The 20,445-nt window shown below is 54.2% G+C and overlaps 1 protein-coding gene across 5 annotated transcripts in view; it reads right to left on the bottom strand.

Annotated features, from left to right (window-relative positions):
* The window catches only part of BDKRB2 (bradykinin receptor B2), a 30,285-nt gene extending 10,996 nt beyond the window's left edge, over positions 1-19,289 (bottom strand). For 2 of the 5 annotated variants that reach the window (XM_039884153.1, XM_039884154.1), the window contains exons 1-2: positions 19,019-19,289; positions 18,523-18,665 (exon numbers count right to left, since the gene is read on the bottom strand). The gene's annotated coding sequence lies outside the window, so the exon portion shown is untranslated. Of the gene's footprint in view, positions 1-14,057; positions 14,428-18,522; positions 18,666-19,018 lie in introns of those variants that run through there. The other 3 variants (XM_039884155.1, XM_039884152.1, XM_039884151.1) reach the window with 3 other exon arrangements.
* Positions 19,290-20,445: the final 1,156 nt, after the last annotated feature.

The following is a 20,445-nucleotide window of genomic DNA, read 5'->3' as shown; positions in this document are numbered from 1 at the left end:
TTCTGCCTGTTGAAGCTGAGACCAGCTCGACGATAACCCTTCTAAGAGCCGTGCGACAGTCAGTTTTATGTGTCACCTTGGCTGCAGCCCCCACTTATTAAATCTGACATCGATCAGGGTGTTGCTATGGGTGCATTTTGTAGATGTGATTAAAGTCCATAACCAGTCGACTTTGAGTGAGGGAGACGAGCTTCGGTGACTTCGGTGGGCCTGGTCCAATCAGTTGAAAGGCCTTAAGAGCCCTGGTTTCCCAGAAGAAATCACACCTGTCAGCAGCAGCTTCAGTCCATGCCCGAGAGTGCCGCCCTGCCTGGTGGCCTTCCTGGTGGATTTCGGACTTGCCTAGTCAGCCCTGCAGTCACGTGTTCTTCGCAATAAACCTCATAACACACAGCCCCGACTGGTTCTTTTTCTCTGGTCGAAGCCCCTCGAACGGCGGAGTCCTCTTCCTCCTCTCCCCGCTCTTCCTTCGCCACGACATTTATTTAGGGCACTTTTATTAGAGTTGCTTGTGTTGCTTCTTTCTTTCTCTGTTGAGGGCATGACACCTAGCAGGTGCTCAATAAGTGATTGATGACTGACTGACAGAAGGCAGGGTAAACCCTTATTTCTTTTTCTCTTCCCAGCAGACACATTTAAAGGGTAGAAGCAAAGGGAAATAAAAGAACTTACTGTGCGCCCTGCCTGTCACATCCTCAAGACCGCGCCGTGTGGTCGATGCGTTATCATTCCCACGTTTACGATAAGGAAGCGGAGGGGTACGAATGAAGCAGAGAGAGTTGGAGCTCGCACAGCTGGCCAGGGGCAGGGCCAGGATTCAAACCCAAGTCTGCACGGGTCCGACCCCCAAGCCATTCTCCTGCACAGCGCCACCTCTCACCTGGCAAAAAGCACCTGTTGCTTGCCCCCCTGTCCGCTCTGCGCCCCCCAGGCCCTACCCCCTGCCTGTCCTGTGGAATAGCTGAGGATTAAGTGGGCTTGCAGGCTTGGCTGTCCCTGGCCTGGAGAGGGCACTGTGATTTCATCCTACCAGGGAAGAAGCTCTGTGCAGCTAGCAGCTCAGAGCAGCTGAGATGGGGTCTCCGCTGGCCACGCGGGGGTGGCCGGGGGAGGAGGAGGTGGGGAGGGGCCAGCCCTCTGGTTCTGGGCCACTGGGTGCTTTGGTGCAGAGGGTTTTCGGGCAGGAAAACTCAGTCCCTCCATCTCAGCAGCCATGTTTATTTTGGAGCAGCTTGGCAGAGGAGCAGCCACTGCGTGTGTGTGTATGTGTGCATGTGGCGTGCATGTGCATGTGCGTGTGTGTGTGTGTGTGTGTGTGTGTGGCATGGGTTGGGTGCCTGGATAGGTCCCCAAGGGATTGGAAAGACAAGGGACCTGGCATTTATTTCATGACCGAGATCCAACTGGGTCAGAATCCGAGATCTAATACTTACTAGCTCTGTATAACCTTGGACAAGCAGCTAAACCGCTCAGGACCTAAGTGTCTTCATCTGTCAGACGGGGACATTAACAGCACCTACAGGGGTTGCTGAGAGGACACGAAGCGAATGAACGAACAGGGAGGGCTTAGAGCGATGCTCGGCACGCTGTACATGCTCCGTAACGTCAGCGTCTCCTTCCTCTCTCCCTGCGTCAGGTGTCTTACTGGAGGGAAGAGTCTGCTTAAAAAGAACACATTCGACCTCCCCCCACCCTCTCTTTTACAGAAGGGGGAAACTGAGGTCTAAAAAGGTGACGAGATGTCTAAAGCCACACAGCGAATAAAGGCGAGCCTGCAAGGAGAGCCAAGGCCTTGCCTGTCCCCTGCCGGAGTGGCCTTTGAGGTCCCCCAGGCCAGAGGTCAGCAGGGGTCTGGAGGCTCTCCCAGGTCTGGGGCTATCGGGGACAGAGCCCAAAGGGTTTCCTGTCACAGGCGCAGTCCTCCTCCCTCCTTCCCTCTACCCCTGGAAACCCTTCCTGCGTTAAGCGGACAGGACCCCGGAACAGGAGGGCGGGGAGAGCTCCTCGACACCATTCCCTCAGATCCCCTGCAGGAGCGGACCGAAGGCCCGGAGCCCACACGCCCGCCCCCAGGACGCACAGCCCGTCAGCGGCAGAGCTCGGCCGCGGACCCGGTCCGGGATCCTGGTCCCCGAATCCTGGTCCCCAGGCTTCCTTCTCCTTCTTCTTCTCCCACAGCTGCCCCCACCCCGTGGGGGAGAAAGAGCTGTGCCCTAACGCTGTCTGCTCGTCAACACGTTGGAAACGCAGCCCTCACGCGCCCTGACCAGGCAAGGGCGTGGCGGGCCGAGTCCTTCAGAGCAGCTGCCTTGGAGTGATTAGACAGACAGCTGTCCTCGTCCCCCTTTCCTGCATGATCCAGGGTTTCTGTCACAGGCATGTACTTCATTTACAACAGGAGGAAATGGAAATCCTTGTGAAAGGCTGCGTGAGAAAGGAAGGCTGCGGGTCCAGCGGGGAGTGTTTTCCAGAAAAGCACTTGCTCGCACAGGCTCAGGCCCGCTGAAGGATGCTCACTCCTCCCACAGACCTGGCCGGGGTCTCCGCCAAGCCGGCTGGCTGCTGGCCCGGCTCCGTCGCCACACACGAGTGTGTGTGCTGTGACCTTTTGCCAGCAGCCTGGTTTACAAAACAAGGGGAGGAAGACACAATAAATGGAGACTCTGAGCCAGCTGCAGAGGAAACAATCCTCCGGGGCACAGAGAAGTTTGGGTCTTGCCCAAGGCTTGTGTAGGAGGACCAGCGGGGAACAATGAGCTTGGGGCAGGTGAAATCTTGTCCCTCTCTGTACACGGTAATATCTGAGGTCTACAGACTCCGCACAAGATGCTTTTGGCTCTGAAGGGATGTAGAGCACTGCCCATTCACCTCCTGGGAGTGGCCTTCCTGCCCATTCATTCATTTATTCATTCGATAAACTTTTATTCCCTATTTGTGGTGATGGTGTGAGATACAGCAGGAAAGATCACAGACATGGTGGGCAGGACCAAAAGAATGGAGACCTCCAGCCACATCCTAGTGCCATCCTTCAAGGACAGTCTCAAATGTTGCTTCCTCCGAGAAGCCCTCCCTGACCTCTCAGCCAGCAGAGATCCCTCCTTGTCTGAGACTCCGCAGCAAAGGAGTATGCTCTGGGCCTCGGAGCCCTGGATTCTAGTCCTGCCTCTGTCACTGAGTACCAGGGGTGACTTTGGATAAATGCTTTGACATCTCTGGGCCTTCATTTCCTTATTGGAAAAAGGAGCAGTGATAATAGATGATTCTGGAGACCTTTGCATAATCATGTCCCTAAGGAAGAAATAAGCTGCTGAGGAGGAAGCAGTGAGCTCCCCACTCTGAGAAGAATGCAAGCAGAGGCAATGGAATTGGCACTGTGTTTTCAGGGGTTTGTCTTTCTCACTGGCACTCAGACTCTCATAGAGATGGGTGGAATGAGGTGGCCAGTAGGTTCCCTATCACCAGTGTGGCACAGTGGGGGTGTCTCCCTGCCTCCCTTCCCTGCTCCTTGAAGACTCCAAGGATACCGGGTCCTGGCCCCACCCTGTCAGGCCTGCCTAAGTCAAAGCCACAGTCAAGTCCAAGCCTCGCCCAAGCCACCATGTGACCACCGCCTAATTCTACTGTGGGAGGTGGGGCCTGTTGACATACGGGGAGTCGACCTTCAGAATTCTAGAGCTCGGGTTCGGCCAAAGTTATACCTTTTTCAGAAAAGAGCGGGAGAGGAGCATGTTTCTGCAGAGTTGTTCTGCAGAAGGATAGGAATCTGCTAAGATTAGACAAGCAGAGAGGATGGGCAAAGTTGGTCTAGAGTCCCCAGCACAGCTATTCACATCATGTCTGGACTCGGGAGCCAGGCAAACCTGGACCTGTCGTGATTTGGCCAGCTGGATGACCAGCGCAGGTGACTTAGCCTCTAGGTAAAATGGGGATAACCTCCCCTGTTAAGAAAGGGGAGATGGAGGGAGGGAGAGCTGCAGGGAGGGAGACGTATTTTAGAGGGTGAAGCAACTGTTCTGCCAGGGGCCTGTTATGTCTGTTTTACAGACCAAGGGTCAGCAAAGTGATTTATCCTACCAAGGCCACAGACTCATAAGTGGGACCAGTGGGATCACTCCCAAAGCCATCAGAGTAACAAAAAGCCAAGTGGATTGTGGCCGAGAGTTTAGGGCAGAGCCCGCTGGAAGGGCCTGGAGTTTGGGGCTCAGGAAAGGCTCAGATCCCCCCACCCCAGCTAAGGGACTGCCTTTCCAGAGCCTTCTCCTCACCGTCAAGGTCTGTTCCCTTCTCAGGGGTCTCAGAGAGGTGGCCTAGTGGCCAAATGGCAGTCTGGGGCCAGGGTTGCCAGAAGGCTGGGGAGGTGACAAGTGGATCTGGCTGGACCCCAAGCTCCCCACTTCTCTCTGAAACCCCGCTTCTTCATCTGCAAGGTGGGGGAGGCCACAGCGTGCCCCGTGGGGGTGGCGTGAGGGTGAGATGAGCCAGCGCTGACGGATGCCTGGCCCGGGGCTGGCGTGGAGCTGGCGTCCACTCACGGCAGCTGGCATCGGAGTTGCTATTGTTGTTGTTATTGTCATTAGACCTACCCTGGGCCACTGACTCAGCATGTGCCCTGAGCAGGTGACTTTCCTTCCCTGGGCCTCGGTTTCCTCATCGGAAGGGTCAGGAGGAGGGAGACCACGCAGATTGTTTCGTAAGGTCCTTGCAGCTAAGACGGCCTGAGACTGAGCACTTTTCAAAGCCGTTCGTTCTGGCGCCAGGATGGGCCTCACCGTGGCAGTGACTTTCTACAATGTATTTCAGTCGTTGGTGTCTGCACGTGCATGCATACACAGACACACGCGCACACACACGTGCACCATTGTTTTACACCCATCCTGACTGCCGCATTGTCAGTCCCTTGAGCGTAGATCAGGGTCTTTGCTTCCCTGAATCCCCAGTCCTGGCCCAAAGTAGCTGCTTATTGAATGTTTGCTGGATTGCATTTGCTCTTTGCAGTAGTGAGTTCCCTGTCACTGGAAGTGTTCAAGTAAAGTCTGGGTAATGTTTCCGGTGTATTTGGACCAAGATTCCTTAAACTCTCTGGACTCAAGCCCTAGGACTCTGTGTGTCTGCCCCATCCATCACGCCTCCCCATCTCTTGCCCCTCAGCCTTCTGGTTTGGGACGCAAATATTGAAATTCATATGATGTGAAGGTGCTGAGGGTGCTGCCTGCATGTCCACAGATGCACAGACCTGATCTCCCTTCATTCCCCAAGCAACCCTGTAAGACGGTTGGTTACACCGTGTGCGACCCCATCTGATTTCAGGGTGAAAAATATGAACCCCCAGAAGGCCACCGAGTTATGAAGTGCAGGGTTCAGACTCAGACCACCAACCTTCTGCACGTACTCCACACTCCACCCGCAGGCTGCCTTCTTGTGGACAAACGGAAGAGGCTGTTATCTCTGTTAACCTGGCAGACCCTGCCTGGGGGTGGGGTACACCCCGGGTAGATCATTTCTGGTGCTAAAGCAGGTGGAAAATTCCCGCTTCCTGAGCTGGCATTGAGGAGAATTTCTGCATGCATGAGCTCACCTGGTCTCCTTGCATTTCGCAGTTTGGAACCAGCGACAAAAGCCTCTGAGGTGCCCTGCTCGGCCCACTGTGCATCTGTCCAGGCAGAGGCCATCTAAGCTGCTCGCCCTCCTACAAACTCTGCTCCAAAGCCTGGCTCAGGGGAAAGGGAGCCACATCTCTGCTTACTGCTAGGCCCCTTACCTTCTCTGAACCTCAGTGTCCTATCAGTGAATTGGGATTGGTCATTAGTAAGTGCTCAATCAATATTAGGGATTAGTATAAGTAGGAGGTTGCAGCGGATGTGACAGCTGCTCCCATCTCCTCTGCCTGCCTGGCCCCGATTCCTGCAGGAACTTGTGAAGCTAAGACAATATAAAAGTAACCTGGTTTGCAAGTGTTTAAGGGGCTAGTCACAGACCAAAGGAGGCAGGCAGATGGTAGCTTGATGTCTCATCTGAATGGGATCGGGCAGGGAGTGTGGAACGGCTCCCAACCTATTTCCAGAAAATTCACTCTTTGGTTAATTTGGTGACGCAAATCAAGGACCTAAACAATGCCCTTCACTTTCTGCTGGGTGTTTTTTGAAAATAATCAACAGGACAGGAAAAGTTGCAAGCAAAGAGATGCTCGTCATCCTTTAGAAGAAGAAAATTAGAAAAACCAAAATGCTTGGGACCAGGGAACTAGTTAAATATGTGAAAAATAATGCTCCGAAGAGTTCGCCAAAAAAAGAGAGAATATCACGTCAAGTGGAAAAAAAGCCGGGTACCAAATTATATACATATAACACAGTAGGGAAAAATCCAGAAGGTAAAATATCAAGTTATTACTATTATTGGTCACCTTTGAGGCTGGGACCCTGGGCTGCTTTTGTGTTTTCTTTATTCTTCGTGGTAGACTCTAATTTTTTAAATTAAGAACATACATTACTTTTGTAATAAAAATATTGAAGTAAGGCAAGCGTTTTCTCCTATTTTTTTTTTTTTTTAAATAGGGAACGAATTACGGGTTAGCTTATGTAAGAAAGATAACCAGCCAGCTTGTGCTCTAAGGAAAGAACTTGCTTACATAATAAAAACTGGTAAATAATTGCACAAGGACTTGCTTACATAAAAACTGGTAAATAATTGCACCATCATGCTTTCATTTCCAAGGAAATATTTACGTATTTATTAACTGGTCTTTATTTTGATTCATGCCTCTGCCACCTGGGTTAGGTCTGTGAGTGATTTTCTCCTGATGGTTGCAAGGGTGGCGTGTCTGAGCCCTTTCACCTGTGAGCGTGTTTCTGTTGCCCTCGCTCATGAAGGACCATTCAGTGTCACACCTGGTACCTCTCCTAAGTCTGTAGATGCCTTTCTGTTGGGATCTGATGTATTCGCTGCTGCAGAAAACCGGAAGGCAGCCTGATTTTTCTTCCTTTGTTTGTTATCCGCTCTTTTCTCCTGTCCTCCACCTCCGATCTATCTGGCTGCCTCACCTCCCCGCCCTGTAAGGCTGGCTCTGGCATGCGAAGCAAACCTGCTGTGTAACAACAAAAGAGCCTGGGTGATAGAGTCACGCTGGTGGCATTCAGATTCCAACTCTGCCATTTATTAACAGTGTTACTTTAAGTGAGCGGCACCTCTCTGAGCCTGGGCTCCCCTGCTTGTAGGACACGGAGCATTATCTGCAGTGTGCAGGTTGTGGCGAGGACCCAGAGAGGTCACCCCTGGCCCTCAGGATCTCATTAGCCCTTCGCTCCCTTTCCTGCCTCAGGACTAGCAGTCACCTCCACCGTCCCCAAACCCACGGATTGTTCTGTGCTGTGGCGGCCGCGGCCACCCCGCTCCACTCCTTCTGCCACAGCTGCCTCAGTGCAAATAGGCTCTTGGAAGACACTCCCCAGGCCGGTGGCAGGGAGCACCCCCATGCTATTTACCCTCACAGGAAACACACGTGTCAGCTGCCGGGGGCGTGCGGGGCATCCTGGTCAGGGCAGTTAGGGCCCAGGCGGGGGCCCAGGCGGGGGCTCAGGCTCCCACCAGCGTCTCCGGCTCTGGACCCCCTTCTCCCTCCCCAGCAGCAACAGGGCTGGTTTCGTCACTGGCCTGAGCATCCCTCATGAGCTTCTATCTGGACACCTCTACCCATCCAGGGAGGCACAGGGCCCCCGCGGGAAGACTCAGACCAGGTCCCCACCCGGCTCAGCCCCTGACCAGCTGTCTCACCTCTGGAGACGATTTCCCTGACTCTCGAGTGGGGATGCCATACCGGCCTAGCAGGTTCATTGGGTGGCACAGGTGCCTGGAGGTGGGGCTGGCGCATACTCCCATGTGTCATGGGCGGTCTCCGGGCCTGTCTACCCCACTGCGTCCCTGACCCCCATCTGGACACGCCCCCCACTGTAGCTGGCTCTAGGACTCTCCAGAGAAAGAACTTGAAACCTGCTCACAAAGACAACTCAGGCATTCTAGACGTGTCGCAAGATGGTCGTGGGGACACGCAGGCGGCAGAGAGGCAGTGCGTGCGTGCGTGCGTGTGTGTGAGAATTGGGGTTCCCCAGAGAAACGGAACCAATAGGATGTGTCTATATAGGCCCTGAGCTGGGGGCTGGGGATGGACAGACAGCTAAGACGAGGCCCCGGCCTTCGGGGCGGGGGTTGGGGTGGCTCACAGGCTGGCAGGAGAGACGGACACACACACAGACGACCACAACACAGCATGACTAGTGCTGCCTCTGAGGGGCCACAGGCAGTTGTGGGGGCACCGAGGGGCATAGAAGGGTTCCTGGAGGGGAGGCCGGTTCATCTTAAGAGACGAGTAGGAATAAGGCCGGTGAAGAGGCTGGCGGAGCGTGAGGGAAGCTCTGTGGCGTGGGCCCAGCGTGAACGAGCCCGAGGCGCCAGAGGGCCCAGTGATCCCGGCATCCCAGGCCGTGCAGTTTGTCCTCAGTGTCAGGCCAGCTTCTCCCCTGTTTATTCGGGCGCATCAGGCCCTTCAGTCTGGTTCCAATGCACAGTTGGGTGTTCCCGCTTCAGACCGGGGAGCTGCTGCATCTTTAAGGCATTACCATAGACCCATTTTATAGTCCAACCCCAGAGTCCAGGCTGGGGAGGGGGCTGCCTTTCCTTCCCTTACGTGGGTGTGTGGGGAAACGGGTGCCCCCTGCCCTCTCCGAGCCCTCGTACGTCCACTCTGAGAGTTCTTCCTCCCCCTTGCAACCAGCCCAGTTCTGCCTTGGCGGCTCGTCCGCGGGCACACACTTCTCGAGGCCTCCAGCTGCAGAGCAGGGCCTCAGATGCAAATGCCCACAGGGCCTGTGCAGGCAGAGGGGCTGGAGGTAAGAACGGACGCTGGGGCTGTGCGAGGGGTGGATGCCATGCGCACCCGGCCAGCCGAGGCCTCACCTAAAGGACTGTACGTGACCAGGTTGGGGGGGGTTCAGGTTCAGCCTTGCCAGAGCCACTTGTAGTTCCAGAGAAGCTAGGAATTTCCATTTTTACATGAAACATCCTGATTTTAAAATATTGACTCTAAAAATACCGATAGCCAAATACGTAGCACATCCGTGAGCCTGTTTGTTCGCAGGCTCTGACCAAGACCTTGGGTGAGCGTGGGAGCGGACGTGGTGGAGCCCCAGGATAGGCCGTGGCCTGGGCTGGCCTTTGGCTCCGCAGTACCCCACCTTTATGTATGTCTTCTGCTCAAAGGTGAAGGACCACCCCCCCTCCGCCTCCTCCGCCCCTGCCCAAGAACGGACCCAGGAGGAAAGGAGACTTTTCTGGGGCAGATGGAAATTCTCAGCCAGGCAGATCCTGTGGCCACAGGCTGAACTTGACCAGAAGTCAAGCAGCGGCTCATCACTCTGTCGCGGCATCTTGGCATCTTATCTTCATCCTCTGCATAACACATGTCGCTTTCTCCTCCCCTCCCATCGAAGATCCAGCTCTTGGCTTTTCCGTAGATGGATTACTGACGTCGATGCCTTTTTTCTCTCTAATTAATTATTTTATTTTATCATCATCGTTCTTTCTTCTACCTCCTTTTTCCTTTCTTTTGTTCTTTCTTCTATTTTTTGGTCCATTATCTAGCTTCTTAAATTGAACACTCTATTCATTTACCGGCAATCTTTATTGCTTAATACTAATAAAAGTGAATCGATGCGTTCTCCTATGAGTATGGTTTGGCTGCCTCCCATCAATTTGATTAGCGGGGTTCTCACAGCTGGTCACTTCTCAAATAGCTATAATTTAATTCCTGAGGACCTGTGATGGAAGAGTTCTGAGGAAGAGTGTTTTCAAAAATTTTCAAGTGGTTTGTGATGTTTAGTTTCTCTGTTTGACGTTAATTTCTATAGGATGATCAGGTAGGTAATGCAGCCTGTTGGACTTCTACCTCTGAGGCTATGTCGAGGTTTTCTTTAGGGCCTAGGACATAATCGATTTCTGTAAATATTCCTTGGAAGGTATACTCTTTGTAGAATACAAATAATGTAACTTATTATAATTTACAATAAATATAACATATTGTTATATACATGTATACTCTTCTACTCTTTTAACGGTTTTCTTTAAATCTTTAACAAACATTAAAACTCATATCTTTCTATTAGCCTCAGGAGTAGAAAAACAACTATTCTTCCGTGTAAGATAAAATCTTTAGCACATTTTTTCTTCTCTCCTCCCTTCCCCTTTCCACTTTCAGATTTAAGTCTAATAATGAGAAATTTCAGTTCCAGATTATTACCTAATTTTTTATGTCTTTTCTATTTTAAGCATCCTCTCTCAACAGTTATTAAGCTTCATAATCATATTAGACCAGTCTGTTAGCCAGAGAACCTCAGAATTTTACTGGTTTTTGTGACCACACGATTTTTTTTCTGTAACGCGTCTTTACTTTTCTTGTTATTTGATGGGACAGATTTTCCATTTGGCTGGGGGATGTAATCTCAGAGGCTCCGGAAGACCCTGGACAGCTTCCCATCCACGTCAGGAGGTTGCCCCCACAGGCGTGTTCTAGGCGCACAGTGGGTGCCACACGCTGGGCTGGGTTCAGTTTTTTCCCTCGAAGGGCTTCCAGCTGGGTGGGGGAGGTGGGACACAGCTTGATGCTCCCCAGAACGCTGAAGCCCCAATCCATCTCCAGGGGAGCTGGGCTGGGAGGTGCCCCGAGCTCTCAGGGAGAGGGTATCTGTCAGTCCTGAGATGAAGTGGGAGGGGGCAATGATGAAGTCCCAGTGCCAGGGTTTTGGGGACCCCAAATCGCTTGGCTGTGGGGACTGACAGGGGTGTGGGGAGGGTGGTTTCACGCTTCAGGGCAGGACAGGGTCTGAGCTCCTCTCGAGTTTGTTCCCCTCAGGAATGCTTAGATACTTTGTCTCAAAGGGTGGACGAAGGCCCACTTGCTTCGAAGTCCCTGGAGATGCGAGCAAGTTCGTGGGCACCTGGACCGTCAAGTCCCAGTCCCAGGGGAGGGCCCTAGCATCTACGCTGGGGACCAAGCTTCGGGTGACTCTGATGCACAACAGAGTTTGAAAATGGCTGGTCCTTCCCTGACGGGCTACACCGCCTGGAGCATGGTCGCTTGGGAACCCGCGGGAAAGAGGAGGGGATGTGGCGTCATGGGTACGAGTCAGCACAGTAACAAACACAGAAGCGACGGGCGGTGCCAGCGCCTGGTGCGCTCCTGTTTACAGCTCCCCATGAGCTACCTGACAAAGGTTCTGCTGCTTTTCAGATGTGGACCCGTAGGGCTCAGAGAAGCAAAGAGACTTGCTTGAGGTCGCTCAGCCAGCTAGTGAATTTAAATCAGGGTCTGGAAGCCAGTTCTCTGTGCCCCACCTCCTAGCGTGCCACTGGCCACAGAGGTCAGAGAGGCCCAAGGTATTGGGGGTGGGGTGGGGAGGTGTGTCAGGGCTCCAGCGGGTCTGCCCACAGACGCATAAGCTAGGAACGTGAGTGTGCACATGCTGGGGGGCCCTTTTCCTGGGGAACCCCCAAGCCACTGCAGGGCAAAGACAACACCTTTCATAGTCCCAGGCTCTTGTTTCTGGCCCCGCAGGCCATCCCTGCAGTGAGGCTGGCACCTGCTGGCACAGACGGCACCATCTCAGTTAGCCCTCATCACGGTCCTCAGAAATAAGAAGGATTGGCCCCTTTGCACAGTTGAGAAAGCTGAGGCTCAGAGAGCGTCTCTAGCCAATAAACAGAATTTGAACCCAGAGCCTGTGTTAGTTAGTTCCAGCCTGCTTTGCACTGTGAAGATTTTTTTTTTAGGGGGTTCACATTTTTCTAGCCTCCAGAACTGTACAGATCCCACTCTGATGACAGAGCCAAAGAAAGACCCGACTCCTCGAGTTTGTTCCGGAAAGCGTATTTTGACATAGGAGTTGTGCACATTTAGCTCAGAGAGGTTACAGACCAGCATTATCAGTCCAAATCTAAGAAACAGACAGTGGACCATTGCTCAGTGGGAGAGGGTTTTGGCTGCAGGGGAAGGACTGGGCTGGGTGGGCTTTGGAAGCGAAGCGCCCCAGGACCCAGTCTTCGCGCGTTCTGACCCTCTGACTCACGGCCCTGAGATACTCCACGTGCCTCCGAACCCTCAAAGTGACACACAGGCCGGCTCTGCGTGCTTTTCCCTTTTTCTTTTTTAAATACGGGCTTTACTGTTTAGAACACTTTTAGGTTCACAGAAAAATTGAGTGGAAAGTGCAGAGATTTCCCATAAGCCCCCTGCCCACACACAAGCGCAGCCTCCCCGAACACCAACATGCCCCACCAGAGTGCGACGTTCGTTTCAATCGACGAACCTACATCATCATCAGCCAGAGTCTGCGGTGGATACTGGGATTCACTCTCGGTGTCATACATGCTGTGAGTTTGGACAAATGTGTAATGATCATGATGGCATCGTGCAGAGCAGTTTCAGTGCCTTCGAAACCCTCTGCGCTCTGCTACTCATCCCTCTCTCTGCCCAGCTCGGGCTTTTTAGCCTTTCCTTTTCCAGAATGTTGTATCGTTGGAGTCTTATGGTATGCAGCCTTTTCGGTTTGGCTTCTTTGACTTGGTAATATGTTCCGTGTGTTTTTAGTGCCTGCTATGTGACCAATGCTCATGTATCCCCCCATCCACTCACCCATTTAAACATTCTGTCACTCACCAAGGACTGACCGAGCCCGCTTTATGCTAGACATAGTTCTCAGTAGCCGCGAACGGACAGACAAGATCTCTGCTTTCATTCTGAAAACCAGAGTCCCCCGGTGGGTCCGCAGGGCACTCTCCCCTGCCCCGGGTGTGTCCCTCCCTGACCGGGTGGTGGCACAGGTCCAACCCCCTCTGAACTTTTAAGTCACCGTGTTAGCAGAGACCGCATGGCACAATTATTTCCCCAGACAGGAGGAAAATAGTAAATTCTTCGAGCTTGTGGGGCTCCCAATTACAAAATGTTCCCATCACCTCCATGGCTACCAGGGCCCAGAAGGACACAGATGGTTTACCTCCAGAGAAAGGGGGGTGGGCAGTGTCGCTCAGGGGTGGGGTTGGCTCAGGGTCTCCCGCTGCCCCACACCTGTGCCAGAGCTCCCACTTCCTGTGGGCTGGCGGGAGCCACAGGCGGCCCGTGACTCAGGGAGGCACATTCTGACCTGCCCAGCAGAGCGACGCCCATTGTCCTCCCCCACCCCGGCTCAGGAAACTACCTGCCCTCAGCAGCTCTAATAATGGCTACCATTTATTGAGCACCAACTGCATATGTGGCACTGCACAGGCATGCGTCCATTTTTGTCTTTGCAACCACCCCGCCAGGTCAGCTCGAGAAATGGGGGAAAAAATTTGGTTAACGGTGTCGCCCAGGGAATGGAAACGGAGCTGGGACTGGATGCGAAGCCCATGCTCTGAGCTACGGCTCCCTTTTATCCCTCTGTCTTAGACTGGGGCTGGGAGGACAAGAAGCCCATCTGAGTTAAAATCGCCACCACCTCGGTGCCCGTCAGCCAGCGTTTACAAAGCCCCTTCCATCCGCGACCTGATTTAACCCCTGCTACCCGGCGAGCAGCCCAGCAGGCTATTTTGCAGATAAACTGAGGCTCAGAGAGGTTAGGTCGCATGTCCAAGGTCACATGGGGCCCATGAGCAGCGGCGTAGCTGAGTGAAAAGCCAGATTCTGGAGTCTAAACCCCACACCCACCCCTGCTACACCCTGCTCTCTCCTCGATGCTTTAGTCCCGGGCGCCCACCCAGAGTCTATAGAAAACAAATCACTAAATGGCTCACACAAATACACGCACGCCTGTATGTCGCCCTGATTCAGTGAGAAAACAAACCAGAACAAACAATTCCTCCTGCTGGGAGCCCTTCCTGTCACTTGTCACGACCAGGGAAGGAAGAGAACTTTCCCCAAACTCTCCGGGACCCGAGGGAACCCTGCGACACCCACCTGCCGCCCTCGCTCCATGCTGGGCTCACCTGTCCTCCCAGCACAGGTGAGGGAGCAGGACCAGCCCCTGCCCGGCACCTACCTTGACCGGAGTGGCTGCACGGGCACCTCTGTTGCTCCCTCCTCCAGGATCCAGCGTCTGGCAGGGCTGCCTGAGGTCCCCTCCCCTCTGAGCAGCCGCTGGCTGAGCTGAGCTGGAGTGCTGGCGGGAACAGCTCATCTTTCAAGGGCTGGGCCGTGATGTCATCACCCTCCTGGGCACTTCCTCCCTCCACCTCCAGCCTAGTCCTCAGCTCCTGCCCAGTACTCTGAGCCAGGCTGGCTACAGTGTCTAAAACCCAGGACCCCAGAGGCCGGGCGGGACGGCTGCCACTGTCCAGGTCTCTGTCTGCACCTCCAAGCTTCGAGAGCTCGGCAAGTTTCACAGAGGATTTCCAGATTGGCCCAGGGAATGTTCTATTGTGTAGACCGCCGCTCTGTAGGGCCTGGGAGTGTCGGACGCGGCCGCGTCCTGGATTTCAGTCCCAGCTTTGTCACTTCCCTGGCTAAGGGCCTGGGACAAGTGACTTAACCTCTCTAACCTGTGAAATGGAGCTGATGGAGACAAATCTCAGGGGGCGGGGCTGAGGATTAGTGACAGTTAAGGCATACAGTGAAGAAATGAAAGGGTGTCACTCTAATCTAGCTGCTAAATGACCCAAAGCAAGTGGGTCGAGGCCCGAGGGACCGGTTCTGCTCCTGTTCTAATGAGCCGGGGACTTAAACGTCTGAACTCTCCTGTCTGTGCTCACGCCCCGACACGTAGCAGCCCCCAGAACATCCTCCGGTCACCCCCTGAGGGGCTAAGGAAAGAACGGTCACGTGTCCAGACCCGCTGATGTCCAGGACGCAGACCGCCGCGCGTCCGGAGGGTGACCGTCTCGCACCCGCCCGGAGGCTAAGGACGCAGGACCGCGTCTTCTCAAGGACGGGCTGGTCACCCGCCGAACTCTTCGCCGTCCGCTCTTCTTCAGAGCACGCTGGGTGTCGCCTCGCTGCGCCTGCGGCTCGAGGGCCGAAGACCCTTGAATCGGTCTTCGCCACTGACTTCTCGCCACCGCCTCCAGGCTCCTTCCGAGTCCATTCAACACGATCCTGACACGTGTGTAACCGCTACGCTGCCAGGCTCTCCTCCGAGCACACAGACGCAGTAACGCGTCTGCTCGCTCTTTCGGGAACCCGGGCTGCCTGGCTCCCCAGTCTGTGATCCACCTCCTTTCTCAGTTCCACGAAATAATGGATTTGAATATTGACAGCGCAGCAGGTGACCCTGAAAGATTAGTTTTCTTCCTTCCGGCGTTGAGGTAGATGGCTGGCACGCTCCATAAGTGAATAGATTTTTCCAACATAACATTTGTTCTTTATCATTATTTGTTTACTCTATGGGCTTGTTTTGCTTCTGAGTTTAGGTGTTTGCACAGAAGGTGTAAACAGAGCGTGGCCAGGTGGGCAGGGGGAGTTCTTTTTTTTTTTTTGGGAATGCCATGGATGTCTCTCAAGGGACAATGACAGCAGAAAATCAGAAGCGTTTTCAGAGACTGAACCCCTTTCCCTGTCCTGTTTCCTGGTGACACTTAAGGGTCTGCGTCCCCTGAGACGCAGCCATTTCTTCTGGGACGTTTGGCTGTGGTTCCCTCTCATTTCTACCCTGATTGACTTCTCAGCTTCCCTCTGGAGACTCATTAGCGATTCATATCCATTAACACTACCGGAAGCTTAGGAGCTGGAAAGGGCAGGGGCTTTCGAACTTTTTGAAAAATAAACTTTCAAAGATTTCCTCAACAGAGAGAAGACAAAGCTCGAGCTGGGGAATACGCAAGAGGGTCAGACCCCGCCTGCCATCTCCCCTTCCCCTGTAACTTCTCTGAACCAAGTACGAACCCAGTGAACCAGTCCGACTCCATCATGTGGGTGGGGAGACTGAGTCCCAGAGAGTTGATGGGGAGGCCTGGGATCGAGGCCGGGCGTGGCTGTGATGAGCTGTCCGCATAAACTGGAGCCAAGTGCTTTTCTGTCCTGGGTGCCTGGCTCAGCTGCTCTGCACACTGGCTGTTCGGCCACATTGCGGCTCCTTAACCTGGGGGTCCTGTCTTCTCAGGGGGGGACAGGGCTCTGTAGACAGGCTGCCCAGAGTCCACAGCCCTCTAAAGTGGTACCCAGATCTGTGCGTATGTGCTTTCTCTGGGAGAGAGGATCTGGAGCCTTCGTCAAATCACCAAGGGGGTCTTCTGTGATCCAATGTGTGTTGAGACCCCTCAGGACAGATGGGCCTCGTGAAGCCCCTTTCATCTCACACATTCTGGGGTTCCACATCTATGAGCTGGATCCCATGCTGACACTTCTGTGAATTCTATCGACTGAGAGAGCCCCAAAGGCGTCCGTCCAGCTACACACATTTCTCCATCCACCAGCCTAATATAGTTTAGAAAATGCCTCGACCCCGTTTTGATGTTCTGGTTGGCGGCCAGTCAGGTCTTGAGCAGCCATGTTCACGCTCCAGTCACTTCTTTATTGGGCTCTCATACTTTGGACCTTTAGGCACTGGCCCTGATGACCTCGGAGTCAGCTACAAACAACTGTGGATTGTCTCTGTGCCTTGGATCTTGCAAAATTATTCAGATTGGCCGATCCACAGGGAGCCTGAGAAATCTGGGCAGCTGTGTCTGAGCTGTGCCCTACAGCCCCAGCTCGCTCTTACCCTGTCCTTGGGTGCAGCGCCCTGTGGCTCTGCCTGGACTCCTCTCATTTGGAACGATAGTAACAAAAAGCTCTGCTTTTCTTCCATCCAACTGCCATTGTGTTGTGTCCTGCCATCCAAAGAATCTTGAAATCTTATAAAAAATACGCACTCTTCCATTCACCTACACTCGTATCTACCCATTTATCCATCCATCCATCCATCCATCCACCCATCCATCCTCCACCTACCCGCCTACCCGCCCATCTACTCAGCTACCCATTCATTCAGTCTTTTATTGGACATCCACATAGCAGGCTGTGCATCGTTAGGGAGACATGAATGAATCAGGCACACTCCCACTGCGGGGAGCCCACCTCTGAGGCTGGTTCCCTGTTTGGGGCAGAGTGTGGGTGGGGAATAATTTCCAAAGGAGCTCCTTATGGACTTGGTAACAACCCACGCTGGTTTATGTCTGGATCAACACGCCTTTTATACTTTATTATTGCTATGAGGAAAATCGGCTCAACTTTTTTTCCCCCAAATCTCTGCAGCCACTGACTTACAGCCCTTGCCATTCAGTCTGCTCGCTGGGGCCTGCAGGGGCTCAGGCCTGCGGCTCCAGCCAGCCCAGCTGCGCTCAGAGAGGACAGAGGGGGGGATCAAGTTATTCCTACAGAACTGTGACAAGCTCCCCACCAAGCCAGGGCCCTTTTGTGTGGCGTGCTAAGAGCCTACCCTCCTGCCCTCCGCCCCTCGGCCTCTCCGGCCTCACATCCAGCCCCGAAACTTTAGCCCCGCAGAACCAACCACCTAAGGCTCCGAATGTGGCAGGGTGGCACTTGACTCCAGACCTTTGCCTGTGCTGTCGTCTCTGCCTGGAGCGCCCCGCCTTTGGCTCACTTGGTGGCTCCCGCCTTTCTCTCAGGAGGCTGTTCCGCAGTATTTCTGGATGTGCCTGGTTTGGATTTGCTGCATCCTGGCTGCGCTCAGCAGCCCGACCGTCTCCCACCAGCCCCTGGGGTTTCCTCCGTGCCCCGTTGGATGTGAACTCCACCAGTCAGGGACTCCTGTCTCATTTATTCCTGTTTATGGTCTCCCACAGAACAGGCACCCCGTGAACACCTGCTGATGGCATGAAGACACGATCCTGTCTTTGGGGAAGAGCCCCCCAACCCAACCTTGTCGGAGTGAAGAAAAGACCGTGCAAAATGTAAAGGCCGTAGACACGTATGTACACATGTGTGTTTAAGAATGTCGGCTCCTCCATTCCAGTGTTCCAGAACATTCTCTCTAAATGGCCGTGTGTGAGACCGAGGTCCTCAGACCCCCGCCCCAGGAAGGCCATTTTCCATCTGCCTCCGGGAGTGGGCTGTGCTTGTCCAGAATCCTACGGTCCTGACAAGAGAGCCCAACCCACTCCCTGTTGATCTGGGGACGCCCAGCCAAGGGTAAATCTGTTACGCACGCCTCAGACAGACCTGTCTTGGAAAACTGGAAGGTGGCACCGGAAGGCAAGCTCTGACCGATTCACAGCAAAGCACGCGCAAGGCCTGAAGCTTTGATTGGTTGGCTCCATGGCCCACAGCCATGAACCCCACAAGCTCATCCCAGCTGAAGTGCAGCCCTCTGCGTTCCTGCCCCCACCCCCATCCCGAAGACCCCCGCACCTCAGCCCTGCTGCAGGCATCGCCCTTGGGCACAGGCCGTCTCTCATTTCCCAGCTCCGATCCCCCGCGGCTGCCCACTGCCCAGTGATAAGCTATTGGCTACTTAATATCTTTCTGCATAAAGAAAAACTGAAAATTTGATTTATTGGTATGCATCTTACCATCCATCCTTCTATCACTCGGTGCGTTTTAAGTGCAAACATCTGTGCACTCATCTCCCACGTGCAATCACTGGGACGATGCCATCGACGTTCCACGGCCTGCACTGCGTGCGCATCCCATGCTCACCGGAACAGTGGAGACGCTGCACGGAGCAAACCCATCTGTTTTTATCTAACTTCTCGATATGAGGGTTCCCCCCACAATTCCCGTCCCACTTGGGTTTTCCCACCCCCTTCCTCGGATTCGGGGAGGGAACGAAGTCCTTGCCACCTGGCGAAGAGGCAAGGTGGGAGAGGGACTCGGGGGGAGGTGAGGGGTGGCACAGCGAGGTCGGTCCTTCCTTGGTCCCTCTGTCTGACTCCCTGCCGCCCTGGGAGGTGGACGGCTGGGTCAGACCGGTTAAGGATGGCAGATTATCCATCACCCAGGTTAGGAGGAAGGAGCCCTTGGTCAGCCTGTCAGCCAGTCAGCCCGGCCACCCTTCCTCACTCTGACCTTGGCTCTGGGGCTGTGGCCTCCGGTAGGTCTTGAGAGCTGATTACTCACTTCCTGCTAGTGGGGCGCCGGCTGGGGGCTCCGGAGGCTGGGAAATCCTCAGGGTGAGGAGTGACGGCTCATTTCCTGGCACCCCTCAACCCCTCTTCTCCTAGGACTGACCAGTGAGACAGGGAGCCAGCTCAACCTCCAGGGTCCTTGTACCTCCCACCAAACCTGGGACCCTCTCCCGCAGCGTCGGCGCTGGCCTGACTGACCGGCCTGGAGCCCATCAGGCTGGCACCGTGCCCAGGTCTCTCCCCTCCCCTGCCATGCTCCCCCCTCCTCACCCTCCTCCTCTCCCAGACCCAGACCCTTCGCTCCCCAGCCCGGGGCGGTGCACTTGCTCCGGAAGCCCCCTTTCTCTCTGAGCTCCGTCTCTACTGCCCCTCACTTTCTGTCTGTGCTCTCCAAGTGCCCCATGACTTGTCTTCCTCAGGGCCAAGGGGCCAGGGTCCTCCTGAATATCCCCCGCACTTATCACAGGGGTGGCTCCATGCATACAACCGTAACTGCTTTGTTCACCAATTTCTGCATGAAACACAGAGGTGATAACTCCTGCCTTGTGGGTTGCGAGGCTCAGGGAAGATGGCCGATATGTGGTGACTAGCAGAGCAACGGGCACAAAGTAGGGGTCAGTAATAGAGGTGCTGACCTTGACTTTCAGCTCAGAGCTGCCACCACCAGCTCCAAGAGCTCGGGCAGGAGTCCTGGGTCCCCCGTGGTAAAATAGGGACAGTAACACATCACCAGAGGGCCAGCTGCGGGGATGGCTGAGTGGGAATGCATGGGACACTTAATCCCCCCAAGACTAATTCTCTCTTCTCGGCAGTCTGGACTGTGAAAACTCTCCTTTCACCCCCTTTTTAAAAAAAATTGAGATGAAATTCATATGACATATATTAACCATTTAAAAGCTTACCCAGTTCTTTTGAAATTCGGCTCCAGAAGGGGAGTTGCGGGGTCATGTGGTAACCCTACGTTTAACTTTCTGAGGAGCCTCCAGACCATTTCCCAAGGCGGCTGCACCAGCAGTGCCCTCCTTCCTGCTCGTTCCCACTCTCAGGTTCACACCCTGAGCCCCACGATGGGGCTGGGGGAGCGGAAGGAAGGACACTTCCACTCGGTGGGGTGATCGTCACCGTCAGCATCAGCATCCTTTTCACCACCATCGTTGCGTAGAGTATTTTGCATTCACTGAGGTGCTAGTCATGTGACTCTTATCACGAGGCAGAGAGACTGAGTACCCTGCCCAAGGTCACCCAGCTAGAGTGGCTGAGCTGGAGTAGAATTCAGGCCTCCTGATCCCCACGCTCCGGCCTGCATGGCGTGGAGTTCCAGCCGGAGTCTCCCCTCCCCGTGGACGCCAGGGTGAGTCAGGCTTTCTC

This window comes from Pteropus medius, unplaced genomic scaffold (genome assembly GCF_902729225.1).
Source record: "Pteropus medius unplaced genomic scaffold, Ma_sr-lr_union100, whole genome shotgun sequence".
NCBI lineage: Eukaryota > Metazoa > Chordata > Mammalia > Chiroptera > Pteropodidae > Pteropus > Pteropus medius.
Note: the sequence above shows the minus strand (reverse complement) of the source record. Positions and strands in the feature narration are given on the sequence as shown.